We start from the raw sequence: 18,991 nt of genomic DNA on the forward strand, positions 1-18,991 counted from the left end.
GCAAAGTGTGGACTCCTCGAGAGATTGTGCATTCTGTCAACCATAGCGAAACTGAAACAATGCAAGGTATCTTCTTGTGCAAGGCTAGTTGAAATTCAATTTTGCGGTGCATTGGAATCATTGGAGAAGCTTTCAGTCGAAGGATGCTATTCTATGAGGGGCTAGTCGGTTTATTGAACTTGAAGAGCTTGAAGGATTAAAAATCCGGGAGCTCCTGGAGCCACAGGTCATCGAGGGCCTTGATGAATGGAGACGACGTACTACAAACCAGAGACATACAAGGTGCGTCTTCTACTTTTCTCAAATTGTACACATTGGACATCGCCCTTTCCCTTGTTTGTTTTATTCTCAAACATAAAACTGGAAGGTCCCGTGGAAGGAGTTTCTAACAGACAATCGAATAGATGATATCCTCGTTAGAACTCCCATACATACTGACCAAATTCTATTTTTGGATATTCGAGTGTTGAATTGATTCTAAAATGTGCAATTGGAGATCAATCTTATGTTCGACAGCATTTTCTAGTTAATCAAGTTAGACAAAGTTAACGGTAAGACTTGGTTGTATCAATTTGAAAGTTTAGGGTTTACTTGCATTTGCATTATAAATTTTAGGATATTGAATACATTTATCCTAAAAAAATTGTGGATGCGGCTTCATAAGGTTGAAGAGGCCAATTGCTAAAATTGGAGAAAAGAAACTAAAAAATTCTCCTTGGAACGGGTCGACTCCTGTAGACATTATAGTGGTTATAAACTCAATACGTTTGATTTTGTGGATGAACCAATTGTTAGATGGTTATAAACTCAATACGTTTGATTTTGTGGATGAACCAATTGTCTCATTTGAGACTTATTTTATTTTATTTTTATTGAACATCTTTTGCTTTATACATATGATCGGTGATTCCCTAAATTCTGAGGATAATTATCAAAAAAGAGAATTAGACCTATTGCATTGACACAAATTCAATGTTACTTTTTTTATTTAATCAATTTAGTCCTGAACTCTTTAATAATTTGTCAATATAGTTTTTATATCCAATTTTGACTGAAAATCATCGACGTGGTAGTCTAGCGCCCATTTTATGCCGCATAATCAATGCTAACATGCTGCATTTTCCCCCTTTTTTCTTGTTTTTTCCCCATTCTTCCTCCACCGGCCACAAGCGAGAGCTATGATGCCTTGGCTGGATGTTATTAGCACTTGCCTTGCAATGATTATAATAAAGAGAGCAACTGGATCTTGATTAACCAATCACAATCATAGTCTCGTGCCTAGATACTCATGAAAAGGTCCCAAAGCATATTATTAGATGATAACCAGTTAGTTGTTATAACTTATGGTCATGTGTGATTAGATGCGATTAAATGAATATTCTATTGCTCATTCATAGTCACACATAGATGATAACCGACACTTGTGCACGTCACCCATTGATTAGAGATCTAGCTCAAAGGATTTTTCTTAAAATTGCATGCAAAGAAATAGCTCATTTATATATTGGACTAATACTAAGAAAAACCCTAGATTGGTAGATATGTGACGAATTTACCCTTCATTAGTTTTCGTTAATTATTATCGTCAAATTACTGAATCGAATGAAACGTGATAGTTGATGGATATATTAGTTTGATATTTTACACTCGATTACAATTTGTGGCTTTTTGTAGTATTCACCAATTTAATAAAAATTATTGAAGGGTAAATTTGTCATATGTGTATTAGTTTGAGATTTTTGATAATAAAAAATATGTTTGGGATAAATTAGTCACAAGTAGACTACTTTAGGGTTTTTGCTGGTAAAAATTAATTTGGATATATTTGTCACGTATGCATGGGCTTGAGATTTTTTGTATTATTAACACTTTATCTATTATGTATAAAGCAGGAATTTTTTTTTTTGCAGGAGCAGACTTCCTGCCTGCTTCCCACCTCTCTGCATCGATCCTCCAGCTTTCTTTTGCGTTACTCCTCTTTTTCGATTGCAAGGTCGTTAGCTTTGGAGAACCTGAAAACAACTCAAAGGTATATCGTTCTTCTTCATTTTCCATTACTCTTATTTTCCTTCTTCTTTGATGATTTAGTGAACGGGAAAACAAGCATCTTCCTCCTCCTTTTCAACTGTAGGGATCGTCCTTTTCTTCTTCTTCTTCTTCTTCTTCTTTCCATTACTCTGATTCTCATTTTTCTTTGATGATCTAGTGAACAGGAAACAAGCATCTTCCTCCTCTTTTTCAACTGTAGGGTCATTAGCTCTCAAAAACCATAAAACAATTCGAAGGTATATCGCTCTTCTTCTAATTCTTCTTCTTTGTCCTCCTTTACTCTAATTGTCCTCCTTCTCTGATGATCTAGTGAACAAGAAATTAAGCATCTTCCTCCTCTTTTTCGACTGCAAGGATCATTAGCTTTCAAGAACCATAAAACAACTCGAAGGTATGTCGTTCTTCTTCTAATTCTTCTTCTTTGTCCTTCTTTACTCTAATTGTCCTTCTTTTCTGATGATCTAGTGAACAAGAAAACAAACATCTTCCTTCTCCTTTTCGACTACAGGGGTTGTCTTCTTCGTCTTCTTCTTTCCATTACTCTGATTCTCTTTCTTCTCTGATGATCTAGTGAACAGGAAAATAAGCATCTTCCTTCTCTTTTTCAACTGCATGGGTTATTAGCTTTCAAGAACCATAAAACAACTCGAATGTATATCATTCTTCTTCTAATTTTTCTTCTTTGTCTTCCATTACTCTGATTATCCTTCTTCTATGATGATATAGTGAACAGGAAAACAAGCATCTTCCTCCTCTTTTTCGACTGCAGGGGTCGTTAGCTTTCAAGAACCATAAAACAACTCGAAGGTACATGGTTCTTCTTCTAATTTATCTTCATCTTCCATTACTTTGATTCTCCTTTGATGATCGAGTGAATAGGACAAGAAGCATGGCATTCAATTCCAAGAGAGAGTGATCAGATTCATCTTATGAGTAATGCATTTCTTGTTTGCATACATTATTTGGTGTTTTGGTTCTTTTTTTGAAGAGTGATGTGTTCTTGTCTACTGTTTCTTGTGAATTGCAGTGAGACATCAATAGAACCTGAAAGTGATCGCTTGCCCAAGAATTGCTTGACTGAGGAGGAAATCTAGAAAGTGGTAAGATAAGTGGAAATTGCAATCGTTTCCAGCAAACTAGTACAATTAGGCTTGTGTGATGTTGTTGTGATGTTGTAGTTATAAGATAATGCTGATTGATGAAATGTTAAACAGATCAGCAAAGAATTGGAGCTTGTAAAATCTGAATTGAAAAAGGTCAGGAATGAGCAAAAGTCTTTCAAATCTCACTTGGTTGAGTCGTGGCTATTGAGCTTTTCATATTGATTAGGTTTGGCAACCTCATATTGCTATGCATTTGCATCCTATTTAATTCACTGTACTCTTTAAGATGTTAATTTCTTCTTAGACCTCTGATTATCCTTTTCACCTACCATAAAAGTCAATTGGGTTCCACCAAAATGCATACAAGTGACACAAATTAAGGAGAATTCTTCCAATCAATCTAAAACTTGATTTCAGTGCAAGATCTTAGAGGTTCAACATCATAATCCCTTCATGCTCTTTCATCACAAATTCCTCAACTTTAGTCTCATGAAATTATGATGTTGAACCTCTAAGATCTTGCATTGAAATCAAGTTTTAGATTGATTTGGAAGAATTCTCCTTAATTTGTGTCAGCATTTTGGTGGAACCCAATTGACTTTTGTGATAGGGGAAAAGGATAATCAGAGATCTAAAAGGAAATGAACATCTTAAAGAGTATAATGAATTAAATAGGATGTAAAGGCATATAAATATGAGGTTGCCAAACCTAATTAGTATGAAACGCTTAATAGCCACAATAAAGTACCTTCCAACAAGCTTAGCCAAGTGAGATTTGAAAAACTTTTGCTCATTCCTGACCTTTTTCAATTCAGATTTTACAAGCTCCAATTCTTTGCCGATTTGTTTAACATTTCATCAATCAGTATTATCTTATAACTACAACATCACAAACCTAATTGTACTAGTTTGCTAGAAATGACTGCAATTTCCACTCAATCTTACCACTTTCTGGATTTCCTCCTTAGTCAAGCAACTCTTGGGCAAGCGATCACTTTCAGGTTCCACTGACGTCTCATTGCAGTTCATAGGAAACAATAGACAATAACACATCACTCTTCAAAAACGCCGTGAAAGAACCAAAACACCAAAGAATGCATGCAAACATGAAATGCATTACTCATAAGATGAATCTGATCACTCCCTCTTGGAATTGAATGCCATGCTTCTTGTCTTGTTCACTCGAGGAGAATCAGAGTAATGGAAGACGAAGATAAATTAGAAGAAGAACCATGTACCTTCGATTTTATGGTTCTTGAAAGCTAACGACCCCTGCAGTCGAAAAAAAAGGAGGAAGATGCTTGTTTTCTGGTTCACTAGATCGAAGGACAATCAAAGTAATGGAAGATAAAGAAGAAGAATTAGAAGAAGAACGATACCTTCCTAATCACTAGATCATCAAAGAATAAGGAGAATCAGAGTAATGGAAAGAAGAAGAAGAAGAAGAAGAAGAATAAGACTACCCTTACTGTCGAAAAAGAAGAGGAAGATGATTGTTTTCCTGTTCAGTAGATCATCAGAGAAGAAAGACAATCGGAGTAAAGGAGAACAAAGAAGAAGAATTTAGAAGAAAAATGATATACCTTCGAGTTGTTTTATGGTTCTTGAAAGCTAATGACCCTTGCAGTCAAAAAGAGGAGGAAGATGCTTGTTTTCCTGTTCACTAGATCATCAGAGAAGAGGGAGAATAAGAGTAATGGAAAGAAGAAGAAAAAGAAGAAGACGACCCCTGCAGTCGAAAAAGAGGAGGAAGATGCTTGTTTTCCTATTCACTAGATTATTAGAGAAGAAGGTCAATCAGAGTAATGGAAGACAAAGAAGAAGAATTAGAAGAAGAACGATATACCTTCGAGTTGTTTTATGGTTCTTGAAAGCTAATGACCCATGTAGTCGAAAAAGAGAAGGAAGATGCTTGTTTTCCAATTCACTAGATCATCAGAGAAGAAGGAGAATTAGAGTAATGGAAAGAAAAGAAGAAGAAGACGACCCCTGCAGTTGAAAAAGAGGAGGAAGATGCTTGTTTTCTTGTTCACTAGATCATTAGAGAAGAAGGATAATCAAAGTAAAGGAAGACAAATAAGAAAAATTAGCAGAAGAGCGATATACCTTCGAATTATTTTATGATTTTTGAGAGCTAATGACCTTGCATTCGAAAAAGAGGAGGAAGATGATTGTTAAATTGTTCACTAAATCATCAGAGAAGAAGGAGAATCAGAGTAATGGAAAATGAAGAAGAATTAGAAGAAGAACGATATACCTTTGAGTTGTTTTCGAGTTCCCTAAAGCTAACGACCTTACAGTCAAAAAAAAGGAGTAAGGCAGAAGAAAGGTGGAGGACCAATGCAAAGAGGTGGGGAGCCACGCAGAGAGGTGGGAAGTAGGCGGGAAGTCTGCTCCCACAATTTTATTTATTTATTTTGTTTTTTTTTCCTACTTTATACATAATAGATAAAGTGTTAATAATACAAAAAATCTCAAGCCCATACATATGTGACAAATATATCCAAAATTAATATTTCTACCATAAAAATCCTCAGGTAGTATACACGTGACTAATTGATCTCAAACATATTTTTTTTTATTATCAAAAATCTCAAGCTAATACATATGTAACAAATTTACCCTTCGATAATTTTTATTAAATTAGATGAATACTACAAAAAGCCGCAAATTGTAATCGAGTGTAAAACATCAAACTGATATATCCATCAACCGTCACGTTTCATTCGATTCAGTAATTTGACAATAATAATTAACGAAAACTAATGAAGGGTAAATTCGTCACATATCTACCAATCTAGGGTTTTTCTTAGTATTAGTCCAATATATAAATGAGTTATTTCTTTGCATGCAATTTTAAGAAAAATCCTTTGAACTAGATCTATAATCAATGGGTGACGTGCACAAATTCGGTTATTATCTATGTGTGACTATGAATGAGCAATAGAATATTCATTTAATCGCATCTAATCACACATGACCATAAGTTATAACAACTAAATAGTTATCATCTAATAATATGCTTTGGGACCATTTCATAAGTATCTAGGCACGAGACTATGATTGTGATTGGTTAATCGGAATCCAATTGCTCTATTTATTATAATCATTGCAAGGCGAGTGCTAATAACATCCAGCCAAGGCATCACAGCTCTCGCTTGTGGCCGGTGGAGGAAGAAGGGGGAAAAACAAGAAAAAAGGGGAAAAAAATGCAGCATGTTAGCATCGGTTAAGTGGCATAAAATGGGCGCTGGACTGCCACGTCAATAATTTTCAGTCAAAATTGGATATAAAAACTATATTGACAAATTATTAAAAAGTTTAGGACTAAATTGATTAAATGAAAAAAAATTAATATTGAATTTGTCTCAATGCAATAGGTCTAATTCTCTTTTTCGATAATTATCCTAAGAATTTATCGAATCACCGATCACATGTATAAAGCAAAAGATGTTCAATAAAAATAAAATAAAAATAAAATAAAATAAGTCTCAAATGAGACAACAATTAGTTCACAAAATCAAAAGTATTGAGTTTATAACCATTATAATGTTTGGAGGAGTCGGCCCGTTTCAAGGATAATTTTTTAGTTTCTTTTCTCCAATTTTAGCAATTGGCCTCTTCAAACTTATGAAGCCGCATCCACAATTTTTTTAGGATAAATATACTCAATATCCTAAAATTTATAATGAAAATGCAAGTAAACGCTAAAACTTTCAAATTGATACAATCAAGTCTTTCCGTTAACTTTGTCAACTTGATTAACTAGAAAATGCTGTCGAACATAAGATTGATCACCAATTGCATGTTTTAGAATAAGTTCAATGCTCGAGTATCCAAAAATAGAATTTGGTCAGTATGTATGGAAGTTCTAACGAGGATATCATCTATTCGATTGTCCGTCAGAAACTCCTTCCCGGGGACCTTCTAGTTTTATGTTTGAGAATAAACAAAACAAGGGAAAGGGCGATGTCCAATGCGTACAATTTGAGAAAAGTAGAAGACGCACCTTGTATGTCTCCAGCTTGTAGTACGTCGTCTTCATTCATCGAGGCCCTCGATGACCTGTGGCTCCGGGACTCCCGAATTCTTAATCCTTCAGGCTCTTCAAGTTTAATAAACCGACTAGCCTCTTCATAGAATAGCATCCTTCAACTGAAAGTTTCTCCAATGATTCCAAAGCACTGAGAAATCGAATTTCAACTAGCCTTGCACAAGAAAATACCTTGGCTTGTTTTAGTTTCGCTATGATTGACGGAATGCACAATCTCTCGAGAGTCCACACTCCGTCACGGTCAAGTCTTCCAACTGTGGAAGGCCATCGAGATGTATTTCCTTCACTCAAGCCTCAATTTTATCAACTTTCTCAAGTTCAATGATAGTAAATTATTGACTTGACATTTTTTAGTTCCAACTCCAACAGGGAAGATGGAAGTTTCCGGATGGATTGCAAGTCTAGTCCAGTTAAAGTAAGCTGGCTGAGTGAAGGAAGAGAACTCAACTCTAGAGGCAGCAACAGGACATTTAAGATGCACAATTTCAACTTTTTTCAGTTTGGATAACTTCTCAATCCACTGTAAGTCATAAGTTGGAATTATATTTGAAGGTTGTCCATTTTCAGAGCTATCAAATAGAAGCAATTCAACTAAATTATTAAGGTTTAAGAGGTTAGGGACTATTTAGAATGACTAGGATTTCATATGCAAAATGATTTAACTGTCAGGAAGCCCCGACAATTCTTGAATCTCATCACAACCTTCTATGTCTCATGTTTGGAGGTGACGAACCTTGCCGATAATCTCAAGCACCCTAATGATCTGAGTATACTTTAAGTTTAAGATTCTTAGCAAGGACGATTCTCCAATTTCAAGAGGAACTTTACACACTAGCTTTGGAAAATAATTAGTGTATAACTCTTCTACATTCGTCAACCTTTCGATAATGCTAGGTAACTCCCATCGTGCTAGGTAATCCCCACGTACCAACTTGCATGCTCGTAACGATTCTAAGTTAACCTTGAAATTGGGGCATTCCTCAATCACCTTGTGGCTTGTATGGATAGATGAAAGTCTCTGTAACCCATGTATAGAGTTTGGAAGTTTGGTAATCGGTGTGAATGAGATCTTGAGAGTTACCAAATGTGTTGGCCTACCGATAGAATTGAGTAATCTTTTAATCATCGTGGATGATAAATCCAGCTTCATCAACAATGTTAATTGTGAAACTGAGTCGAGGAGTTCACTCAAGCTGGAACAGTCAAGTATTGAAGATTTATTGGATCTCCAATTTCCTCAGGCAAATATTTAAGTTTCTTGCACTCAATGAAGCAATCAATTTTCACCAAATGAGCACAATGTTGAAGAGTTAGTCTTTCTAAAGTTGAGCATTTAGGAAAACTTAATATTCTAGTTACGCCCAAACTATGTTCAAGAATGAGAACTTTTAATTTCTTTCCCTCCTCCAAAAGTGAATGACCCACAGGACAGATGGTTAATTGCAAAAGTATTGCAAGTCAGAGAGACCAAAACCGTTTTGATTCTTTCTTAAATTGAGACAGTTTTTCTGTTGTAAGTTAATGCTGACATACCTTGATTAGGCTTTCTACCAAACCATCTCTGATTTGATCTCCAGAAATCTCTGCCACGACTAGATTATCCAGCCACAAATTGGTTGCTCTTAAACTTGAGGAGATAGACGAGAAGGGTAATCCAAGTAACGCCAACGAGTCCATTTCAATTATGAAAGGCAACCTGTGAAGTCCCCCTCGTAGGATACATCTTTTAACCAAAGGAACCACAGATGTTGAAAGCGTCTAATCTCGTTAGGAGTAACGATAGCACGAGCATCTTCCCAAATTTCTCCTTGCAGTTTGAGTGCTTGAAAATTTTCCTTACTCTACCAAGCCAAACAAACAATAAGGATTTGTCTGTTCACATTATAAACCAGTCCAACAGCCCAAAAAAAATCGACGATTGAAAGTCTTGACCAGTAACTGCATCATATCAATTCTAAAGCACCGTTGTGCTGCATCATTTAAATTTCTGGAATTCCACAAAATTGAACCTTTAAACCTAAACATCGGATTCACCGATTGTATAATTTTAAAAAAATAATAATCATGGCCATGAGCCGACACTAGAGCAGCTTAGATGGTCCTAGGACTCATAGTAGTTAATTAAATTCCAACGTCATGCACGGCACATATTGGCATCAATGAGCTGCAAAAGCCGACCCTCAGTAACAAGAATCAAGGTGTTCTTTCCAAAATGCTCGCAGAAGATGCCATTGTCGTGCCCTAGTTCTGGATAGAAGACTCCTACACAAGCCGTTAACATATACCACACTCAGTCTTGGCCGATCAATTCTATATGCCAAAAAAAACACGGACACCACATAACGCGTGCAATTTAAGTAAAGGTACCGCAACAAAAAAGCATATGGAGAAAGCTCAGCCATTCAAAATCAATAACTTGACTATCAGAAGGGAACAAAACTCCATTATCTGTAGCTGAGTGGGTAGGCAAAACCTCAACATGATCCAGTATGTTTAAAGTCACCAAAATCAGAGTATGCAATCAAACCCCAAATTTAAAAGCACAATATCCCAATGAAGAAACAATAAATCAAAAACCCCATCTTCGCAGACCCCTACACAGCTCCTCTCTTTTGGCTCACACGAAGCTCATTTCTCATGTGGTGGGGGCCTCTCTTCTTTCCAAAGCCAACAACTACACAACACCAGAATTTTACAAAGACAAGAACTAAAAATTAGTTAACAAAGCAAGCCGCGTGTGAAGGCCGAGAGGGCTCGGGTGTTGGGGTTTCATGAATCATGTATAGGTGAAATTAACAAAAAGAACACAACAGAAACAAAAAAATGATATATTTTATACATGATTCTCTGAAGGCGTTGTTCGTGCGTTTTAATCAAAAAATTAGATATAAAAATGGAGTTAAACGAATTACCTCTCGAAGCGCGCTTTATACAAATTGGTTTGGGTGTTCTACAATTCGAGCCCCACAAACCTCTAGTTCAGACACACCAACAATGGACGTCGAACAGAAGAGAGAACTTTCGGATAGTCATCACTATGATCGTGCTAGCAATCTCGTGGAGACAATCCGCCGTATCTTTTATGTATTATAGTCAAGGCCCAAACAAGAGAACACTTCTTTTTCGCGTCTTTAGAAGAACACAAGAAACACACACCTTTTTCTCTGTTTTTCAACAACCCTTTTTTTTTTTTCTATCCTCTAAAAATAGAATTTAAATAAAAATATATAACTGCTCATGCACGACCATTGTGCATGAGCGATTGCTCGGTCGTACATGAGCGATTGCTCATGCACAATCGTGCATGAGCAAGGTTAGCAATTGTTGACCATTAATGCACGATGCACCTCTTTATTTTTCTTTAATTTTTTTATTAAAAGAAATGCACATTGATTAATTAAATAAAATAATTAATCAATCCATTTATAAAGAGGATATAATCTTAATCTGTGCATTTGGAATACATTAACATATATTCACTTTGGGCATGCATGTGCATTATATGCACATAAACTCATGACTATAATACAAATTAAATTACCTCTAATTTAATTTAATTTCAATTCGATTGCAGTGATTGCAAACACATTTGCAACATTATTTCTCTCTTATTCCACATTATCCTAATTGTTTATGGTATGTGACATACTTAGGTTTATCACTAAACTAGTAGTAAGACTTGTACTAACATATTAGTATTCCCAAAATAATTAATTGTCTCAATTAATCTTTGGGTCCTACAAGCCATGATTGACATCTAGCAATATGTCATGGCTACCCAAATAGTGTGAATATTTTAAGAACATAATGAACCTGTCAGCTTCAGCTACAGTGTAATTCAATCCCTTTGTCTTATTATGTCCCGATCAAACAAAGACTATGGAATATTTGCCAAGTCACAAATTCGATCAAATGCACAAATATAATTGACATGCATTTTATTCGAGACATAAACAATTTATTCTCAATTATAACCCCAGCCGAGGATTTCAATGCATTGTCATAATCAGATTGCATAGGACATCATTATTTTATTTTGCATGTAACAAGGAGACAAATTCTATATTTTGTACCCGTGCAACTTCGTATATGAACAAATTATGACCATCAGGTATAAAGATGGATCGACGACCCGGTATTACGTGCACCTGTGAACCATAATTGTTCAACACACAAGTTAATATTGTGCCTCAGGTCTAAAGATTATTTACACAAAACCAAAATATGAACAATTAGACATTGACCACGCTAACAACTTCCATATCACTAATCGTTCCATATGTGTCACGTTCAGTGAACTTATCTAATACAAACACTTGTGTTCTTAATTCAGGCTTCACAATACCCAATGACTTGTGACTTATCATTCCCTTAAGTATCCAATACTTAATGGTGAAGTTATGAACACATCGGTCTCAACAAGATTATTAATATATACTCAATAATCCATCGACCGGGGACGATTTAAAGATTCAATCTAATTATAAACCCGTCACATATATTCTTGACGTCTCAATAATAGGTCTAGTTGCAATTGATCTTATGGAATCATTTATAAATATAAAATAATTGGACAAATGAATGAGTACGTAATTGCCATTAGTTAAATAATAATAATGATAGTACAACTGAAATCCCTAACATATAACTATTACATAGTAGCTTTAGGGCATACTTCCAACAATCTCCCACTTGCACTAAAGCCAACTTATATGGTACCTCAAACACATTTTGTCAATATGTCTTTCCAAAGAAGACTGAGGTAAGGCCTTTAGTGAAGGGATCTACCACGTTTTCAGCTGAGGCAATTTTCTGCAAGGTGATATCACCTCTCCCAATAATTTCTCTGATGAGATGGAAGCGTCTCTCAATGTGCTTGAACTTCTGGTGAGACCTTAGTTCCTTAGCTTGAGCTATTGCCCAATTGCTGTCACAAAACAATGTAATAGGTTGCTCAATTGAATGAACGACTCCAAGTTCAGAAATAAACTTCTTCATCCAAGTAGCTTTCTTTGCTACTTCGGAAGTGGCTACATACTCTGCTTTAGTGGTGGAATCGACAATTATGCTTTGTTTGAAACTTTTCCACCTAACTGTGCTACCATTGAATGTAAAGACAAACCCAGACGTAAACTTATAATCATTAGGATCCAATTAAAAATCGGAATCAGTATAATTTACAACTTTAAATTCTCATTCTCCATATATCAAGAATAGATCCTTAGTCCTTCGCAAGTACTTAAGAATATTCTTGACTACTATCTAATGCTCTTCTCTTGGATCAGACTGATATCTAATAGTAATATTTACAGCATGCGCAATATCAAGTCTAGTACATAGCATAGCATACATTATACTTTCAATAGTGGATGCATATGGTATCTTCGACATCTGCTCTCTTTCTTCAGGAGTGTTGAGACACATCTCCTTAGAATGAGTGATCCCTTGCCTAAAAGGCAATAATCCTCTCTTGGAACATTGCATGTTAAAATGTGTTAATACTTTATCTATGTACATAGACTGTGAGAGGCCAATCAATCGTCTTGATCTATCTCTATAGATCTTGATACCTAAAATGTAGGTTGTCTCTCTTAAATATTTCATGGAGATTTTTTGTGACAAGAATAGTTTTATTAATGATATCATCGATACATCATTTCCAATTAAAAGTATATCGTCGACATACAAAACTAGAAATGCAATTGCACTCCCACTGATCTTATTGTATACACAAGGTTCATCCAAATTTTTGATGAAGCCAAATGATTTGACTATCTCATCAAAATGGATATTCCAACTTCTGGAGGCTTGTTTGAGTCCATAAATGAATCTCTTAAACTTACACACCTTCCGCTTTTCACTATTGAATTCAAAACCCCATGGCTATTCCATATAGATGTCCGAATTGAGAAAACCATTTAGAAAAGCCATTTTGACATCCATTTGGAATATCTCATAATCAAGGTGTGTAACTATAGCCAACATAATCTGAATGGATTTTGGCATGGCCATAGGTGAGAAAGTTTCGTCATAATCAATTCATTCTTTCTGACAATATCCTTTCGCCACTAGTCGTGCTTTGTAAGTTTCAATTTGACCTTCAGCATTCATCTTTCTCTTGAAGATCCATTTACAACCAATTGGTATAATACAATCAGGCAAATCAATTAATATCCAAACTTCATTGGAATACATTGAATCCATTTTGGATTTCATGGCTTCTAGCCATTTACCAGAATCGATGTCCGACATTGCCTCCTCAGGTTTTAGGATCACCAGGTTGATCACTATCTTTCACAATGAATAATGATTCAATATGATCAACCGAGTGTCTATAACGAGTAGGTGGGCAAGACGTTCTCGCACTTCTTCTAAGAGGTTGTGTATCAGAAGCTCCCACTCAATTAGAGATTGGTATTTGAACTCGATTGTTCGGTACTTCATTATTTCCTTCTCGTAAGACTATTTTCCGCCCAGCACCACCTTCTTGGACAAACTGATTCTCTAGAAAAGAAGCGTGTTTGTTTACCAAAATTCTTTGGTCTAAATGAAAATAGGAATAATATCCAAAACTTTCCTTTGGATATCCAATGAAGCGACCTTGTTCAGATCTTGCCTCTAATTTTTCTATTTTCAACTTTTTCATGAAAGCCGAACAACCCCAAATCTTAATATAATTAAGACTAGGTTGATGGCACTCTGTTCAGTATATATACAGCTATCTCAAGGCATATCCCTAAGGGGATATTGGCAAATCGGTGTGACTCATCATAGATCGCACCATATTAGTAAAGTATGATTTCTTCATTCAGATACACCATTATGTTCTAGAGTTCCAGGAGGTGTCCATTGTAATAAAATGTCATTCTCTTTAAGATAGTCCAGGATTTCATTACTAAGGTATTCACCTCCTCGATCCAATCAAAGAGCCTTGATACATTTTCCTATTTGTTTCTCAACTTCGGTCTTGAATTCCTTAAATTATTCAAAGGATTTAGATTTGTACTTCATGAGGTATAAATAACCATACCGTGACTGATCATCGGTGAATATAATGAAGTAATTATAACCACCTCTAGCAGTTTCATTAATTGGTCCACATACATCTGTATGTATTAATCCTAATATGTTAGTAGCTCACGCACTATGTTCCATAAAAGGCACTTTGGTCATTTTTCTTAGAAGACATGCCTCACAAGTCAAGTATGACTCAAAATTTGATGGATCAATGTACCAATCATTACTCAACTTGTTAATTTTGTCTTCTCCAATATGACCTAATCGAAGATGCCAAACATACTTTTTATTTGGACCATCTCTATATGTTTATTAGTTATGGCATTTATATCAATTCTATTTTACTTATTGACATCAATAATCGCATTACTAGACATTGTGATGATATAAAGATTATTGGTTAATAAGCTAGAATCAACACATTTTCTATTATGATAAATAGAACATGCATCATCAGCAAAAGAAAATTCATAATTCTCTTTATCCAAACGAGGTATAGAGATGATGTTCCTAACAACATTCTTATAATGCAAACAGTTTCTTTAAAACCAATACATGTCCAGAAGGCAAATATAAATGAATAGTCCCTATAACTAACACAGCAACTCTTGCTCCATTGGCAAATGTTAGGACAATCTCATTTCGCCCTAGCATCCTACTTGTTTCTAGATTCTGTAAAGACATACAAATATGTGAAGTTGCAGCAGAATCTAGAATCCATGAGTTGGATTCAACATTAACCATAAGATTAGTTTCAATAAGCATAGATACCATACCTTCATAAGGTTGGTTCTTGGGCTTGACCTTCAAGCTTGCAAGATACTTCTTACAGTTCCTCCTCCAGGCCCCTTGACATCACAGTAATGACATTTCCCTTTATCAATCTTGGGTTTTGGTTGCACAACAGGTTTAACAGGCCTATTCCATTTCTTTTTCTTTAAAATAGTCTTACCCCTTAAAGAAGAAGCCTTACCCATAACCACTACATTTAGTCTCGCGTTGTGCATTTCCTTCTCATAAACTACCAGCATGCTATGTAACTCAGCGAGAGTTTTCTCCATCTTATGCATGTGGAAGTTTTGGACAAAACTAGAGAAGGAATCGGGTAAATATTCGAGGATCAAATCCACAACTAACTCGTTGTCCATAACGAGATTTAGCCTAGCCAATTCTTCAATGTGCCATATCATTTTCAAAGCATGATCATTAACTGATGATCCTTCAGCCATCCTCATACGGTACAATGCCTTAGACATCTCATATCTAGAGGTTTGACCATTCTTATCAAAGTATTCTTTTAAATGCAAAATGATTGACCTAGCATATTTCGCATATTTCATAGATTCATTCTTCTTCTGTAATTCGTTATTCATCGAAGCAAGCATATATGACCTAAATTTTAAGTCATTATCACGCCACTTATCATAAGTGACGCTTCTTTTAGTGTGGGGTTGGCACCTTTTTATCAAGCATACCCAATTTTTTCTGAATTGAGAACAATTCTCAAATTCTTCACACAATAAGTGAAATTGGGTCCAGTCAAACAATTCTTGTGAAGTATAGAAGTGAGTGGGTTTGTGGTCACAATTTTCAGAGTAATAATATATCTGTTGCATAAAATAATTTGTTAGTCTTATCTTTCAAAATAACTATTTCATTTTGGCTTTTAAATGAAATAGATTCTCCCACTAAATTTATATTTGAATCCCATACTCCTTAAGATGGGAAGCAGTAATCTTTGTTGGGTGAAGATTATTAGTAGGGATGCGAGTCCCACTAACCCAAAGTCCACCTCACCTAACAGTTATTGGTGTCCTATGAACTTAGTGAGTAAACCAACTTGTTCAACACATTATATGCAAGTCTCAATCATAACTTTGGCCTCTAGACCATGAAAGCCTCACCTAACAGTTATTGACATCATGATTATAGTTAAGTTTAGCCCATCGTCTCATGTAAGTATTGAAAACACAAACAATTTTCTCACCTGACAGTTATTAGAAAACATTTGGCTCCAACCCCACAGCATCACATGCATAATGGAGTGGTCCAATATTATGAATGGTAATTAATCCCTATGTATCCATAGCCGGTTAGTCAACCACTATAATATTAGATCAAACCATGACGATGAAAGGCCACGAGTCCGAAACCCGTTTTGACTTAATATTATTAATAAGGAGATTTTGGTTGTTATTAATGGTCTCACTTTACACATTAACCGATTTAACATGCACGATAACATAAACACAATAAATAAATAGATATCATATAAACATCTATCCTACGTGGTGATCATGAAATTATGGTTCAATGGGTCTCGAGCCAAAGAGAACCATTTAGCCATTTTAATGTTTTAATAATAGGGACCTGCTCTCCACTTTTTTTTTTTTTTTCAATATTTGAACTCTTCAAAGACCGGGCCCATAGAGCTCACCGGCTTAATGGCTCCTCCAATGGCTTCTCCTCTCTTGTAGCATTTACATCAACAATTGAAATACTAAACTATACTAAAATTACATATCATGAAAAATTAAAATAAAATAAAAGGAATGACGCAGCCTCCATTTAAGAATTACATCCCCAAAAAGAATACATGTAATCATCATACATTATTCCATACAACAATCATAATGATTAATGATTTTTCCATGATCACCACCCTTCCTTACGAGCCATAAATTCAAAATTTAAAACTCCGGAAGGCATAGATAAAATTTTGCATTTAATCAAATTTAAAGTTGAACAACGCAAACCACGTAAAGAAATCAAAATCGATGAAACAAATTTCACAAGCGTGATTCCGAACGGAAGTTGCGTCGTCAACTTTAAATTCACAATCACAAATCGTTTGTAGAATATAAACACAAAGTATAACAAGTTATGGATTTTTGATTCAAAATTGATTTAGTTCTAAATTTTGCTTAGTTGATTAAATTTATCACATAAATTAATCAACTTCTATAGGCCACATAAGAGCAAGAGATTCTCTTAATAAATTGGCCATTAGAATGCAAAAATATATTTGAATTATAAATCAATTAAACGCACGAAAAATCCCTAAGGTTGGCACTAATATCACTATTGGGGTTTCATGAATCATGTATATGTAAAATTAACAAAAAGAATACAGCGCAAACAAAAAATGATATATTTTATATGTGATTTTTTGAAGGCGTTGTTCGTGTGTTTTAATAAAAAATCTGAATATAAAAATGGAGTTAAACAAATTACCTCTCGAAGCGTGCTTTATACAAATTGGTTCAAGTGTTCTACAGTTTGAGCCCCACAAATATCGGACCTCTAGTTCAGACACACCAACAATGGACGTCGAATGGAAGAGAGAACTTTCGGATATTCACCACTATGATCGTGCTAGCAATCTTATGGAGACAATCCCGTATCCTTGATATATTATAGTCACGGCCCGAACGAGAAAACACTCTCCTTTTTCGTGTCTCTAGAAGAACACAAGAACACGCACCTTTTTCTCTGTTTTTCAGCAACCTTTTTTTTTTTTTTTTTTTCCTGTCCTCTTAAAACAGAATTTAAATAAAAATATATAACCACTCATGCACGATGGTTGTGCATGAGTGGTTGCTCGGTTGTACATGAGCGGTTGCTCATGCACTTGGTGCATGAGCAAACCGCTCAATTGTTGACCATTCATGCACGATGCACTCTCTTTATTTGTAGGACTTCTGGAACACTTATCCCTTATTTTTATTTTTATTTTAAAAGAAACTCACATTGATTAATTAAATAAAATAATTAATCAATCCATTTATAAAGAGGACATAATCTTTATGTGTGTATTTGGAATACATTAACATATATTCACTTTGGGTATGCGTGTGCATCATATGCACGTAGGCTCATGACTATAATACAAATTAAATTAAATCTCATTTAATTTAATTTCAATTCAATTGCAGTGATTGCAAACACATTTGCAACATTATTTCTCTCTTGTTCCACGTTATTCTAATTGTTTATGGTATGTGACATTCCTAAAATCATCACTAAGCTGGTAGTAAGACTTGTACTAACACATTAGTACTCCCAAAAGAATTAATAGTCCCAATTAATCTTTGGGTCCCACAAGCCATGATTGACATCTAGCAATATGTCATGGCTACCAAGATATTGTGAATATTTTAAGAACATAATGAACATGTCAGCTTCAGCTACAGTGTAATTCAATCCCTCTGTCTTACCGATGTCCGATCAAACAAAGACTATTGAATATTTGTCAAGTCACAAATTTGATCATATGCACAAATCTAATTGATATGCATTTTATTCGAGATATAAACAATTTATTCTCGGTTACAATCCCGGTCGAGGATTTCAATACATTGTCATAATTAGATTGCATAGGACATCATTATTTTACCTTGCATGTAACAAGGAGACAGATTCTATATTGCGTACACGTGTAACTTTGTATATGAACAAACTATGATCATCAGGTATAAAGACAGATTAACAACCCAACTTACGTGCAGCTGTGAACCTTAGTTGTTCGACACACAAGTTAATATTGTGCATCAGGTCTAAAAGATTATTTACACAAGACCAAAATATTTGACCACACTAAAAACTTCCATGTCGCTAATCGTTCCATATGTGTCACATTCAGTGAACTTGTCTAATACAAACACTTGTGTTCTTAATTCAGGCATCACAATATTCAATGACTTGTGACTCATCATTCACTTAAGTATCAATACTTAATGGTGAAGTTATGAACACATCGGTCTCAACA

The sequence above is a fragment of the Rutidosis leptorrhynchoides genome, unplaced genomic scaffold (genome assembly GCF_046630445.1).
Source record: "Rutidosis leptorrhynchoides isolate AG116_Rl617_1_P2 unplaced genomic scaffold, CSIRO_AGI_Rlap_v1 contig128, whole genome shotgun sequence".
In the NCBI taxonomy this organism is placed as follows: domain Eukaryota; kingdom Viridiplantae; phylum Streptophyta; class Magnoliopsida; order Asterales; family Asteraceae; genus Rutidosis; species Rutidosis leptorrhynchoides.